The following is a 13,558-nucleotide window of genomic DNA, read 5'->3' as shown; positions in this document are numbered from 1 at the left end:
ACCTAGGTGTCACTAGTCCAGGAACATCACAGGACGTCATCCATACGTACGAGAGCGTACTTCACTTACAGCAGTGATAAACAGCAGTAGCTTCAGTGCTTGAGAAAGAGATAGCATCTGAAACATTCCAGGTATGCAACTATTTGCTTCTGGTTATTCCAAAATCTAAGAAAATTCTTTAAAAAAAGAAAGTGAATATACAGTATTTACGTCGCCGTAAACAAATCAGTAAATGATATATTTACGTAAACGAAACAACGCATGCACAGTCATACTTCTGTCTCTTATACACATCTAGATGTGTATAAGAGACAGGCCTAGCTTGCAGGGACCCATTGAAAATGGTATGGTCTGACTATCGGACAGTGAACCGGAGCAGAATCTGTGGGCCTAGAAGAATATCGCCATTTATAAATTGTCATAACTACCACATTTCTCATGTAAATATACATTAAAATTTATATCAATATGTTCACCTACATATTCACAAACTAAAAATCAAACTTATATTTCAATGTAAAGCAAATAACATTCAAAATTTTACCTCCAAAGTTGAGCTACTTCTGCCTGAAAATCCCGTGAATTCTGAAAGCGCTATTTTAAAGCATTGGCTTCTAAACAGACTTGTTATTGGTCGATTTTTACAAAAATAAAAAGTCCGACGCCGTTTATTAACCAATCAAATTAATTTTTACATATATTATAGGTAATAAACATGGCTACATTTTGCCACAACAATGACAAAATTTGGCCCAATATCAGCGAAGCTACTGCAAAAAAACTTCGGGCGGTTTGCCAGATTTCTACAAAAATCGTAGGTTTCACGCAGTAAAATTTCAAAAACTATCGTTACAAAATTAAAAAGTCCGACGAGATTTGGCAACCTTATAAATTAAAATTAAGACTAATAAAACTATTATTAAATTTCGAATAAAATAAAAGAACAATGGCGAAAATCGGACGAGTAGATGTGAAGTTATGAAGGAAAATGTGAGAAAAAATAGCGCAAATAGCGGAAAATCGAACGTTTCGAGTAAAATTAAATGAATTAGCGGCGATTAAACTTATCCTAATGCCCCGTCCATCAGGCGCGAGCTCGGTGGTCTAGAGGTATGATACCAGGCTAGTGATCTGGAGATCGTGGGTTCGAGTCCCACCAGAACAACTTGCAATTTTTTTTCGCAGTTGTTTTCAAATGTACTGAGTATTCGGTACATTTCCACGTCAGGTAGGGCAAAATTACACTTATACATAGTTAACTTCTGTTCAGTATCAATAATCTATGAGTTTAATACGGGAACCAGAATATAAACAACAGAGGGCGTAATATAAAATTAATCTATAACACGCTCGAGCCCACTCAAGCGGAACGAGACTTTGTGACAAGTACGTTGCTAGCGATACGATATCCAAGATTTACTGTAGTAGCAAAATGCTTTGATCACTTCTACTAACCAGCAATACATAACGATAATTTAACACGTTATTCAGTTCTCCAATTAACACTAATGCTACTGATTATTCTCACAAAAGAATACCAACATCATAATATTAAATCTAAACTCGTTAATTACTGACAGGCCTACATTGAGTTGTACAGCAATGGATGCAAAGATGTGTATAAGAGACAGGTACTGTACAGCTTAATTTTCTTTATGTGTACCATCCAAGATGGCTGCCGTAGAAAAGCGCCACCTTCAGGCTTAGTATACATATTATTACCATAAATAAGCCCTCTGACTGAATATTATTTCGTTAATGGTAATCAGTATTGATAATGACAAATTATTAAACTGTCGTAGCCAAAAAGAACCCAAGTAGAGCATCTTATTCAAATATTAAAAAGAATTAAAATCGTGTACATTACACCCATACACCGCAACGCTCGAGTTTCAAAATACGGGTAATTAGCTGTACTGAACTTTCTGTGTAAATTGAGGGCGCCATTGAAAATGATAGTGCTCAGGCGAAATTTGATTGGCTAAATCTATGGCGGCCATCTTGGATGGTACACATACTCAGCTCTGCGTATTTCGAACATCGAATACATTGCTGTTAGCGCTCTAGTATTCATATTATATCTCTATGATGCAAACACACACACACACACGGCCTTACACGTGTATATCTCGTATCTCAACTAAAACTAGTATTCACGAAAACTGAGAAGATAACATTAACTGTGAATTATATTGATTATACTAGTTAAACTGATGTTCATTACTTACAATTTGAAACATAAACTTATCGAATTATCTTGGAGTCTGAGATTAAAGAGGAGAAAAACTGACGAAACATCCATGCTCCACGGCAATTTCTGCGTTCGTGACATTGCCAGGAAATGTCAAAATGTATCCCAATCTTAAGGTAACGCGGTTGCCGTTACAAATGTTATGTCAATTCCAAGAACGTTTAAGGTTATATTGGTTGATGAGGAATTTATTGATTAGGCCTATACAAATTGCATCAATTTATTTTGCAAAAAACAAGGTTTCCTGCTTCAGAGGGGGGCACATCCCCTGTCCGCACAAGGGCACACATTGGCGCTAACACCAGGCGCGTAACAGAGGTCTTGGGTCAGAGTGGGTATTTATTTTTTTTATTTTTTTTTATTTTTTATTTCAACCATCTTTAAAGAGGGTAAACCTTCTAGTTTAGCCCAGTAGGTTAACTGATATTCAGGGGCCCAATTTAATGAAGTTTAAAAACAGTACAAAGAACATCATTATTACAACATAATAATAATAATAATAATAATAATAATTATAATAATAATAATAATAATAATAATAATAATAATAATAATAATAATAATAATAATAATAATAATAATAACATACAATCCTCATTTCCCGGTAAGTAATACCATACCTACCCCACCCCCCCCACTCCCCATATAGAAAACAATACGACATAGGGCTTATCATATTTATAATATAGGCCACACACGTGTGTTTGAAACTAAATATAAGCCTTTTCATCATGGTATTATTTATTACAAACATATTCTTTCACCATCTATACACATTGAGGCCCTTCTTTTAGGTTAAAATGATCTATCTTAAATTTGTCTTTCTTGAGTTTGGGACTATATTGTGTTGGAATAACTCAAAAGGATAAAAAACTTTTTTTTAAAAAAAGCCCTAAAAAATGCGCGCAAAGCGCGCAAAATATTTTTGTGTTTTTAATTCTAATTTCGTCGGAATTGATGAAAACTCTCTAAAATGTGCAATTTATAGAGAAAAAATTGGCCTACCGTAACAAGAAATGCGCCCAAAGAATTTGAGAATTTTAGGCACTTTCAGAGAGGATGCATTTTTCAAGGGGTGGGGAAAGATTTTCCAAAGATGGATATTTTCCCCTTGTCCCCCGGTGTTTTTAATTCTAATTTCGTTGGTATTGATCAAAACTCCCTAAAATGTGCAATTTTTGGAGGAAATTGGGCCATGTTAACAAGAAATGCGCGCGAAATTTGAGGTTTTAGGCACTTTCAGGGGATGAAAGGGCATTTTTAAAGGGGTGGGGAAGATTTTTCAAAGATAGATATTTTCCCCTTGTCCCCCAGGTTTTGGAAGCTGATTTGAACATTAGAAAGCATGGCCTACATGAAGTCATATAGTAACTCGATGCCTATCAAATAAGTAATAAAAAATCGCCATAATTCATCAAATATCCGTGGCTTCCCCAATGTAACTCGGTCGGGTACTGGATAAACATTCTCTTTCCCATCCTTCTCCTTCTTCCCTCCTTCTTTTTTTGCATTTCCGATCATACAAAGTTCTCCAGACATTATATATTTTTCGCCAAAAAGTGGGGGGGCCCAGGCCCCCTGGCCCCCCGGTTCCGCCGCCCATGTAAAAAACGATACACCATACGCAGCCAGAGCCGTAGATAGAGAGAGTTTTGCCAAATCGGTTTCACGGGATTCTGCTATACGCGCGTGTGATTGTGTGGATCGCAATCACATGACTTGCACAGGCCATATTGTTACCTAAACAAAACATTGGCGAGCCATTTTAGCAGTTATGATTAATGCTATATAATGTAAAATACTGTTATGTTCGGTTTGAGGGTTGCTGCAATCGATCCAACAAAGGAACTAAAATGTATGAATTTCCTTAAATTTAAAAAAGGAGGAGGATTTGGGATTTTATTTAAAATTTGAATGGCGATCGAAGAATCTCGCTATCCACGTAGTAAAAGGCATTTACCTACTACCACTAGGCCTAGGCCTAGATTTCAGCACTTCTTCGGCCTAACTCCATAAGGTTAGTTAGGGTGAAAAACCCAGTTTTTTGGCCAAAGTGGCAAAAATTATTTACAAAGGTTTTTTGAGTAGAAACTATCTTAGAGGGTTTCAAGAGCCACCAAAAAAAAAGTTGGAACAATTTTTCCCATGGGAAAAAGAGTTATGACCTCTTATATAAAGGTCAATCTGTTTTTAGTAACAAACACTGAAACAGTAGGGGTAGTCTGTTCCACCCCACATATGACCCAAAAAAACAATTACAAGAAAACTTTTTTCGGATGTGTTCTGTAGCATAAGGTCTAGAAAAGATGAATATGTATATTTTATCCAAAAAATGCACAAGCAGCAAGTGATTTTTCCTAGATGGCCGCCAAAATGGCGCCAAAAACTTTAAAATAGCCATAAATTAAGTTCTTTTTGTCTCAGAGTTGCTTTTTTTCTTAACTGAAACCAATTCAAAATTCATCCGATAATGATTAAATAATAATTTTCAAAAATTGAATAATTCCAAAAGTCATCCAAAATGGCTGCTATATTCATATTTTCATATCCGTAACCCATTGATTAGTAGTCCTATAGTGGTGTTGCAGTGTCTACATTTTCTGGGTCATAGCATTTATCAATATCATTTAAACTATGATTTAGTAAGAGCTTAAGTAAAATATAAATAAATATCAAATTTGGAATGGTCTCTATACAGTGGCATGTCTAGAGAGTGTGTTGGGGGTGGGGGTTGGGACGCTGTCCAAAAAAAACTTACGCATCCTTCACATTGGAAACAAAAAAGTCAGCTCAAGTAGTTAAAATCATTGAATATCATCTTATTTTGCCACTTAACGCCAAGAGAAAAAAAAATCATTGAGCCCCACTGCATCTTTGCAACTGTCCCTATACAATTTATGATTAAATAATACTGTACTCTGCTGAGGCTATGACCCACTGTTATAATGAGCATTTGTATAGCATTTCCTAAAACTTTGTAGGCCTACTTCCTAAGTGTCTCGTTGTCAGTTATCTACTCCACAGAGACTGGACCAGAGCACTCAGATAAATTTTGTCGGGGAACAAACAAATAAAAAAAAATATTTACATGTAATATTTGTTTATCTACCACATTGTTTGTGTTAACTTTTCATCATCATCACAAAAACAATAATAATAATAATAATAATAATAATAATTCAATGAGACTAATTAAAAATAATTTGCATTCTGCTATGACAAATGCTCATTTAGATTGCCTCATGATGGTTGGAATACATCGTGATAAGTGAGGCAACCTCGACCATGACAGCGTGGTTGACAGATTTCATGCAAAATTTCCAAAATAAGAATTTCACTTTCAAGAATGAGGATTTGAAACTAAATTAGATGGTCACATTGCATACTCTTTGTTTCTTGCTTTATTCAAAATGTTTCGGTTTTGGAAGCTGATTTGAACATTAGAAAGCATGGCCTACATGAAGTCATATAGTAATTCGATGCCTATCAAATAAGTAATAAAAAATCGCCATAATTCATCAAATATCCGTGGCTTCCCCCTCGACCCCCCCCCCCGTCGGGGCCTTTAGCCCCTCCGTCGGGCAGGTCCTGGCCTCACCACTGTTGAAAGGTAACAAAAAGAAAATCTGAAAAAAGAAAGAAAAAAAATCAACCGAGACTCGAGCCCGTGACCTTACACAAACATGGTGACATGGCGAACGTCAGCACAATTTGACCACAATGGAATGGTGGTTTAAGCGTCCAGAAGAATCTACGGTTCTTCAACAATTACATGGGCCTTGCTTATTATTACATATTTATTTTCATTTTAAATTCAATATTTGTTTATATATTCCTTAAACTCGATTTTTACATTTTTTATTGCATGGTATATTATGACCCAAAAAATAAGAAATTTCCACTGCAAATCCTAAGTGCCACTTGTTACTGAATAATAGCTATGCAAAATGTATGTCGGCCATCTTTGGACGCCATTTTGAAATTATTATGAAAATTTAAGATTTAATGAGCCATAAAACATTTTGTTTAGAGAAAAAATCAGGAACTTTAAAAGGAATGTACATAATCCACTGTTTTTTTAAGGTATGGGCCAATTTGTTGCAATGACCATTGACCGTTTCGGACATCATTATTATAATTATGTTTGCGTAACCCTTGATAAGAAAAAAAATGTAGTGGTACTAAACAATGATATTTTATACTTAAAAATGCATGTATTACGGGTTTAGGATAAGATATGGCTATCTATTCTACCCCCTACCACCTTGTTACTATATATAGAATTACCCTTTTTAAAAGGTCATAAAAAATTTCCCATGGCTCAAATACATCCAACTTTTTTTTGGTGGTATTCCAGGTCGATATCAACAGTTCCCAACAAAAATCGCTTTATAAATAATTTTTTGCCACTTTGGTGCTCTGTCTGCCTAACTAGGTAGTACATAAATCGGCCTATAATACTATAAATATAATTACAATGATAATAAAAAAAGGAAGGATTTTCAAAGCAGCAATGATATTTATAAAAGATGCAATGTTGCAATTTGCTGTTAATCTATAATTTCCAGAAAGCTACATGATCAGTCAAAGGTCTAGGCCTAGCTTAAATTATAATTAAAAATAAAAATTGAATCGTCCAATAAAAGCGAAAACTTGTCCAAGGAGTCATGTGCTATGCAAACATGCCCAATTGTGCTTTACAAATCAATTAATTGTGCAACTAAGAAGATTTTAAAGATGAATTAAATATAATTAGGCCTACACTAAATCAAAATGTTTAAATATTTTACAATTACAAATCAAAAATTCAATGAATAATAATTAATAATAATAATAATAATAATAATAATACAGTAATAATGATAATAATTACTTACTAATAATAATTACAGAACTGTGGAGAATGCTGCTATTTTACTTACATACTAGCCGCCTAGGTTCTTGATTATGATTAGGCCTAGGCATATTGTACAAAAATTTTTCTCACTAGAGGCTGGAGTAGGCCTCTAGGCTATATAGAGAGGCCTGCTAGCGACTTAGCAGAGACTTTCAAAACAAAAAGATAATCGTAACGAAAAATAAAGAATCGTCCTCACTTTATCTTCTCAAAATAATACATCGCGTTGATTAATTAACTTCAAAGTTAGATAAATACTATTATATATGATATTTACAATGATTTATTAAAATCCCATAATTGAATTGTCCTCATGAACAGAATAAAGAAAGAAAGTTTATGCAGCATCAGTATTTGTTAAAGTGTTATACGCGCGCACGCTGTGTGGTAACAACATGTAATTTAAAAGTTGCAATAATAAATAGAGGGCGCTTTGCGACATTCCGCTCCTTGGTTTGCGAAAGTCACGTGGTACACACCGTCATAATTTTCCCGATGAACACATGCAAAGTATATGTGTTTACGTACATTGTTTATTAATTTCACACACTTAATTGGGTTTACAATTATATTTTATAATTAACATCACTTAGTATGGACAGCGTATTAGAATTCATATATAATCGAATATTTGCGCGCGTGCGTTCTTGCGTAAATTCTGTGCTTGTGTAAATTATTGGAATGAATTAGAATTTTTTTTTTTACCTGTCTCTTATACACATCTTTATTTATCAATTGCATTGCATTATTAAAATTTTATTTTATTTTCTCATTCGCCTATATGCGAATAAGAAAAAAAAATATTTGTTTTCGCCCTTTTCTGACGATTTTTAAAAGTTGTTCGCTAAACAATCTTAAAAATTGTTCTTCTTAATTTCAATTGTTTGTACAGCCTGTATAAATACGAATGACAATAAAAATAATGGTGATGTTTTATAATCTTAAAAATGATTTGCTGTTTCTATTGCATACTATTATATAATTATTAACTTTAACAAAACTGTATTTTTGAAACGACGCTTTTAAAACAGCGGACACGCTCTTGCAGTGTGTTCATAAAAGTAACATACTGTACAGCCATAATACAAAATTAAAACAGAGGCGAGACTTTTAACACAATAAAATGTACGCTACATAATTACACAAGTTGAATATATCACAGATCCTGTATATCATTTAACACTTACAATTTATAACATTTACAGCAAAGCACAGTTTATATATTGCGGCCAACTGACCTATACTATTTTAATATTTATAAATAATAATTAATAACATAAGATTTGTATAGGGCTCGCTTATATTCAAATTTAAAGAGCAACAATTTATATACCCTATATACGGATTTTAATTACATTTTGGTATGCATATTTAATTGATTTTTGCTAGTCGTCACATATCATTTATTTGCAAAAATAACAGGAGCTACTTAAGGATTGCCTAATTGAAGAATGCTTGCCATCGAGGGGCTCTCTCGGTCTATCGGCGAGGATTAAAGAACTGCTTAAAAATAGTACATTATAACAGTATTTATATTATGTAATTGGATAAAGTAGTGAAATCATTTAAAAGAAATCTGTAGTTACATGAAATTCGACTGCTTAAAAGATTAAATGAAATTAAACTATACAGGAGGCCGCTAATTGTTGCTGCGAAGCAGCCAATTCATATCTGAAAGGTCATTGTTTGTCAAAAAACAAGGGCCTAAGACGACTGAAAAGTGGAGTTTCCTTCTTTCGTTCTGCCGGGTAAAATCAATTACTTTAGGCGACGTTTGTAGACTAACCTACACGTACCAACGTCCGCATGTCGCGACTACGAGGCATGACGACCGTAGACGATAGATTGTACGAGGCACGATTGAAACACCATAAAAGCGTTAAAAACAATATTTTAGCATAAATAATAATGTATATAATATGACCATACCTTATAGTTCAATACAAAAATCAAACCATTTCCTTACATCAGTTACGGTATTTTATTGTCACATGATCCTCCAAATAGTTGGCAGTCTTCACGACGGCCAAACGCACGCCATCTGAGGGCCAAATTCGCTAAACAATTTTTCAATTTTAGTGATTACACTACTTCAATTAATATACAAATAAAAAAAACATCCAGGAATATAGTCATTTGTTTGAAATGGAAGAAATAAAATGGACAGAGTTGCAATATTAATCTGTTTATTGTTTTTATATTATTCACATCCACAAATTAAATGCCCACCTATATTATTATCATCATTCTCATTATTATTATTATTATTATTATTATTTATTTATTACCATTTTTAAAGAGGGTGACCTGTCCAGTTTGATTATTAAGGACCCTCGATAAAACATAGACAATATGTGAAATATTAAATATTCAAGACATAAAAGTTAAATTGCATGTTCAAATTGTAATCCTACTTTTTAAGTCAACAAAAAATGTACTAAAACAGGCAAAATCTTTAACTTTTTTATTATTTCATCATCCATGTACCTTTATTTTTATATTAAATTTGGCATCTATATTACAATCAGAAAACAATAATTTGTACTGTACCATAATTTTATTTTAATAAACACCACAGGACATTTACTGTTCAAAATGTTTTTTATGGGGAGGGATTAGATTAAAAAAAAAATTGATGTGACATTTCCAACTTTATACACCACTGTAATAATAGTCTACAATGTATACGGTAATAAAGTTTGATTAGTACTGCACTCCATTTTTGTAAATGTATCACAAATTGTTGACCCATCTAAATAGACTTTTATGTATTTTAAATATGTTACGCTATGTTTTTAAATATTTTTGCTAATTTGATTTTTGGACTCGTCTCGACAGCGCTAGGAGTAGTCTAGGCTAGCCTTTATCCTACTCTAGGCCTAGACTAGCTAGGATGGTATAGGCCTAACCTTGAAGGGACGAAGGTCCCAATGAAAAACAACGTCGCTCCTTGATAGCTAACATTGTCTATTTAACATCACAATAATTCATTATTAGACCTATAGTTGTTTTTTGAATTGTACAGGCCACAAATCTCAGCCGATACCTCGCACAACTCGTTAACGTCTCGTATCTATTGTCGTGACGTCATGGCTCGCTGGCTCATCACACTTGTGATATCTCGCACTTGTGATCAAATAACATGCTGGCTCGCATTTTGGCAACACTCTTTTGGCAGTCAACTCGCCCCTAGAAAACCCGCCCTTGGAAACTTGCCCCATAAAAAAATGTACACTTCCTAGACCATGCACTAGTTTTCAAAATAAAAATTGTAACCTTTGGTAATCAACTACATTTTCCACATACATAGAAATTTTTGAAACTTTATTTAAAAAAAATCCTAAACCATAATTCACCACTATAGACACTTTTTGACAAAAATGAAAAATTACACCCAATGAGAAGTGTTCTAATATAGACAATGGGTCGTGTCTCATATTATTTGTTATATTTTTATTATTCATTATTTTCACTTGACTCGCATAGATAATTTTGTTCAAAGAACATTTATATGCAGTTGTACTTCGCAGCACTTCACTTGCAATTTGCAATTTCTAGTATTATACAATATTATACACAGGACGCACATCACGTTAGACACAGAACGCGCATCGCGGTGGAAACAAAATGGCTTCTAAATTCTCAATGTCGCAACTCTTTCTATCTATGGCTCTGTACGTACGCAGCCAGAGCCATAGATAGAGAAAGAGTTGCGACATTGAGAATTTAGAAGCCATTTTGTGTCATACGCGATGCGCGTTCTGTGTCTAACGCATAGAGATATAATAAGAATATGGTCTAACGTGATGTGCGCTCCTGTGTATAATATTGTATAATACAGTTAGCAGCCTCCTGTGTAGTTTAATTCCATTTAATTTTTTAGCAGTCGAATTTCATGTAACTCTATAGATTTTTTTTTTATGATTTCACTACTTTATATCCAATTTCATATTATAAATACTGTAATAATTTACTATTTTTGAGCAGTTCTTTAATCCTCGCTGATAGACCGAGAGAGCCCTTCGATTGCAAGCATTCTTCAATTAGGCAATCCTGCCATATAGGCCCTTCAGTAGCTCCTGTTATTTTTGCAAATAAATGATATGTAAGACCAGCAAAAATTAATTAAATACCGGTATGTATAATATAATAATAAAGAAATTTATATAGCGCCTTTTGCCAAAGGATACAAGGCGCTTAGAAAAGGTTTATTGTAGGAAGAGGATTATTTAGGAAATAAGTGAGCTTTTAAGAGTTTTTTGAAGACTTCAGTACTACAAGCATTTCGGATGGAAATAGGAAGATTATTCCACAGTTTTGGAGCAGAGGAAGAGAAAGATTTATCACCAGCAACTTGTTGGATTTGGGAACAGATAGACAGGAACCGGAAACAGAACGGAGAGAATAGGTAGAGGTTAAGAAAATCAACAGGCAGGAGATATAACTAATATGCGGAACAGGATTCTCTGTGACACTGGAAGCCAGTGGAGATGATTAAGAAGAGGAGTGATGTGACAATATTTGCGTCTGCAACATACAAGGCGAGCACACTTATTTTGAAGTTTCTGAATACGACTTAAATTATATTTACTGATACCATAGAGTAGTGAATTACAGTTGTCAAGCCTGGAGAGTTATAGGGCACGAACAACATTATGACAGGTTTCAAAATCAAGAAATTTGCGGATGCGGGACAAACAACGAATCTGCCAATTTATGGACCGAGAAAGGTGTGTTATATGAGCAGTCATATTCATTTCATGGTCGAAAACAACCCCAAGATTTGTGATAGTTGGTGAGTGTCTAATAATGTGACCGTCAAAATGGAAGACAAGATTTTCAAGGATTTTATAGTGATAATTTGAAGAAGCAATGAAGAATTCAGTTTTACCACTGTTAAATTTCAATTTATTATGGATCAACCAGGATTGTAAATCGGTGACGCATTTAGATAATCTGAATAAACAGCAAGCAGCATCACCAGGGGTGTTTGGGTTAAAAGATAGGTACAGCAGAACATCGTCAGCATAGATATGATACAAAATTGAATGCCGACGGATAATGTTACCAACGCAATGAATGTACAAAGAGAAAAGCTGAGGACCAATAACAGAGCATGAGGGACTCCGAAATTAACACGAACTTCATCGGACAAGGTATCCCTAACACGAACCCTGCAAGATCTATAAGAATAAGAATATAAGAATATAAGAATGGAACCAATTCTTTACAGTGCCATAAAGACCAAAATTGACATCAAGGCGCTTCAAAAGAATATCATGGTCTACCGTATCGAAAGCGGCAGACAGGTCTAACAATAGCATAAAAACTTCATGTTTGTTATCAATAGCCCTAAGAATATCATTTTGCACACAGATTAGTGCAGTTTCTGTACTATGGGAACGTCTGTAGGCCGACTGAAAGGGGTCGGCAAGGTTATTTTTATATATATATGCAGCCAGTTGCAAAGAAACAACTTTCTCAATTAATTTGCCAATGAACGGTAAATTTGAAACCGGTCTATAGTTTGTAAGCAGTTGATTATTAAGAGAGACCTTTTTAATAACAGGTGTTATAATAGCAGATTTGAGTGCAGTAGGGAAAGTACCAGTGGAGAGCGAAAGGTTAACAATCGAACACAAAACAGGCAGCAAGCAAGGTATGTGATTCTTAGTTAACCAAGTTGGAAAAGGATCCAACGGACAGGTTTTCGACGGACAATTTAAAATAATTGATTGAAGATCAGCCTCAGATACAGGCAAGAAATCAGTAGGTGCAGCAGTAGGAAACGTATCAATAAGCTCAGGTGGAGTGGAGTCATCAATTTCCTTCCTAATATCTGCAACCTTGTTGACAAAAGTTCTGCAAAAAGAGTTAGCAAGTTCAGATGATGAACCAGAGTCAGGTAATGTATATCAAAATGTAATTAAAATCCGTATATAGGGTATATAGATTGTTGCTCTTTAAATTAGAATATGAGCGAGCCCTATACAAATCTTATGTTATTAATTTGATTATTATTATTTATAAATATTAAAATAGTATAGGTCAGTTGGCTGCAATATATAAATTGTGCTTTTCTGTAAATGTTATAAATTGTAAGTGTTAAATGACATACAGGATCTTTGATATATTCAACTTGTGTAATTGTGTAACGTATATTATTGTATTAAAAGTCTATGTTTTAATATTGTATTATGGCTGTACAGTGTGTTACTTTTATGAACACACTGCAAGAGAGTGTCTGCTGTTTTAAAAGCGTCGTTTCCAAAATAAAGATATAGTAATTATAAAATTGCCATGTTATTATTGGAGTGACATTCACACTATTTGTACTTAAGTACTGGTACGCATCCTAATGGTCAAATTGCCTATATAACTCTCCGTTAGATTTATCTATAATATATATA

At 34.0% G+C, this 13,558-nt stretch overlaps 1 protein-coding gene across 2 annotated transcripts in view; it reads right to left on the bottom strand.

The window, feature by feature from the left end:
• LOC117113450 (neuronal acetylcholine receptor subunit alpha-10-like) overlaps nt 1-2,514 on the bottom strand; it is a 29,378-nt gene extending 26,864 nt beyond the window's left edge. For both annotated transcript variants that reach the window (XM_033256786.1, XM_033256787.1), the window contains exon 1: nt 2,229-2,514. The gene's annotated coding sequence lies outside the window, so the exon portion shown is untranslated. The remainder of the gene's footprint in view (nt 1-2,228) is intronic.
• Nucleotides 2,515-13,558: the final 11,044 nt, after the last annotated feature.

Source organism: Anneissia japonica, unplaced genomic scaffold (assembly GCF_011630105.1).
Source record: "Anneissia japonica isolate Jap-2015-1 unplaced genomic scaffold, ASM1163010v1 scaffold493_len2256704_cov171, whole genome shotgun sequence".
In the NCBI taxonomy this organism is placed as follows: domain Eukaryota; kingdom Metazoa; phylum Echinodermata; class Crinoidea; order Comatulida; family Comatulidae; genus Anneissia; species Anneissia japonica.
The sequence above is the reverse complement of the archived record's forward strand: the minus strand, read 5'-3'. Positions and strand labels throughout refer to the sequence as shown.